At 38.9% G+C, this 2,605-nt stretch overlaps 1 long non-coding RNA gene across 1 annotated transcript; it reads left to right on the forward strand.

Annotated features, from left to right (window-relative positions):
• The first annotated feature begins 1,026 nt into the window (after positions 1 to 1,026).
• LOC122148923 lies at positions 1,027 to 1,941 on the forward strand. Its single transcript, XR_006162708.1, has 2 exons — positions 1,027 to 1,077; positions 1,365 to 1,941. It is a non-coding gene; the product is annotated as an uncharacterized LOC122148923 (long non-coding RNA).
• The last annotated feature ends 664 nt before the right edge of the window (positions 1,942 to 2,605 follow it).

A 2,605-nucleotide genomic window follows, 5' to 3' on the forward strand; every position in this document is an offset into this window, starting at 1 on the left:
TGTTGTTTTTTTATTGTGGAGTGGCGTGTGTTTGGGTTTATGTTTTTGTTGGCTGGTAGATGGACGTTTACAGGATGATTTTCATGTGTTCCAGCTGGAGGGGAATCTGGTCATCGGATGTAAACGTCCCGCTGTATCTCACGTGAGCGGTCTGCAGGAGTGTTCATCTGGTCCTGTGATCTACCTCAATTAACATGATTCTGGAAATATCAGAGGATCGTAAGGGAATAAAGAGAGACACGTGTCTGTCCACAGTCACAGGAACGACGAGCACCAGTGCTCGTACTTCACCTGTATGCCAGGTCTCTTCATTGTTCTTTTTTTGAGTTTTATATCTTGTGTTTCACAGATGTTTTGCAACAAGCATTATTAATGCCTTGACAATATGATTGTTGGACAGAGATGAATTCTTGATTTGTATGGAATCTTAGCCAGAAGCTTCCAAAACATGTATTTGACTCATTTCAGTACGACACAAACACACTTCACCGAAAAAACAACCTTTATCTGAACCTTAGCAGTAATATGTGCAGAGAGGTGTGTGTCTTTTAAATTCATTGGTTTATTAAATTCTCTCTTTTTAAAAACCATTTCCATGTTTTTGAGAAGATTGTCTCTTTTTTTTTTTTACTTTTTGTACATGATCCTTTTTGTATTTGATTTTTAAATTTATACCATTCATGTAAATCATTGTTGTACACCAAACCAGAAAAGGTTTTGCTACACACACACACACACACACACACACACACAATAATATAACCGTCTGGTCAGCACACACACATACACACACACACACAATCACACACACAGACATGCACACACACACACACACACACACAGTAATATAGTCGTCTGGATCGACACACACAGACACGCACACACACACACACACACAATCACACACACAGACACGCACACACACACACACACACACACACACACTGTAATATAACCGTCTGGTCAGCACACACACACACAATCACACACAGACACACACATACACAATCACACACACAGACATGCACACACACACACACACACACACACACACACACACACACACACACACACACAGTAATATAGTCGTCTGGTCAGACACAGACACACACACACACATACACACACAATCACACACAAACACACACAGACACACACACAATCACACACAAACACACACACACACACACACACAGTAATATAGTCGTCTGGTCAGACACAGACACACACATACACACAATCACACACAAACACACACAGACACACACACACACACACACACACAATCACACACAAACACACACAAACACACACACACACACACACACACACACACACACTCTGTAATATAACCGTCTGGTCAGCACACACACACACACACACACACACACACACACACACACACACACACACACACACACACTCTGTAATATAACCGTCTGGTCAGCACACAGCAGTGATTTACTCAGGGTAATAATGCATGCCAAATAACTCCAGGCCTCAGCTAAACACCAAATTATTGACTTAAGTTCTTGATGAATTGTAACATTTGTAACATTTGAAAAGCACATTTACTGAATAACAAGAAAAGCAAAATATTCCATTAGTTTCACTTAAGAAAACAGGCTTGCACTTTATTTTATAGTATGTGCACACACTCACCAACAGAAAGCTAGTACCTGGCTATTACTGGGTTATCATTAAAGCACACAGTATGTACGTGCAGAACAGGACTGTAAAATAAAGTGCTTCTAAAATCATCAAATATCAAACACTTCACCATTGGTCTGTTATGCTACTACAGTTTCATTTAAATGATATTGATCTCATGACCTGCATGACTTCTAGCTTATATTTATATTTTTTGTATGTACTAAACAACTGGTATAAATATAATTCTGAACTACAATAAAGAAAACAATTTTGGTTTTATTAATGAAATGTTTGTGTTATTGGTTTTATTCATTATTTCGCCGTCATGCCATCAAAGAATCATTTTGGTCCTCCAAAGAACCTTTCAGGAAACTGTTCTTGAAATAAGTATTGTGAAGAACATTTTATTCATCTGAAGAACTTTTTAAGACGCTTCTGTCTGATGAAATGCTTCCATGGATGTTAAAGGTTCTTCACGATAGCATCAATGGTCTTTATTTGTGTCTGTATTTAGATCACTCCAGATGTTCGTACAGAGTGCCTCAGTGATGTATGACGTATATTTGTAGGCCAGCCGTACAGGACTCTGTGAGCAAAGCTAAACTGCCTTCAGCTGCGTGTTAATGAAGTTATCACACTGATCCAGCGCTTCCTTACTGATAACTGATTCTGCTGGTTCCAGCGATCACATCCACCTTCAGTGATCAGGACCGGAGAGGACATCAATGCTGACAGTAATGAGACGTTATTATAAACTAGTCACTCTGTGTGATGTGCATCATAAAACACTCAAATGACAAAACACTTCAGGATTGAGTTTTTTTCTATAGCTTTGCTTTGAAGAAAGTTCAAAATGTTTGGCTTTCTAGCTAAAATTGCAGTGGCAAAATTGTATTGAATAAAAGATTCAATAATGCGTTCACTGAACTGTTCTTTAGACCAGAGTTTCCCA

Source organism: Cyprinus carpio, chromosome A20 (assembly GCF_018340385.1).
Source record: "Cyprinus carpio isolate SPL01 chromosome A20, ASM1834038v1, whole genome shotgun sequence".
NCBI classification, from domain to species: Eukaryota; Metazoa; Chordata; class Actinopteri; order Cypriniformes; family Cyprinidae; genus Cyprinus; species Cyprinus carpio.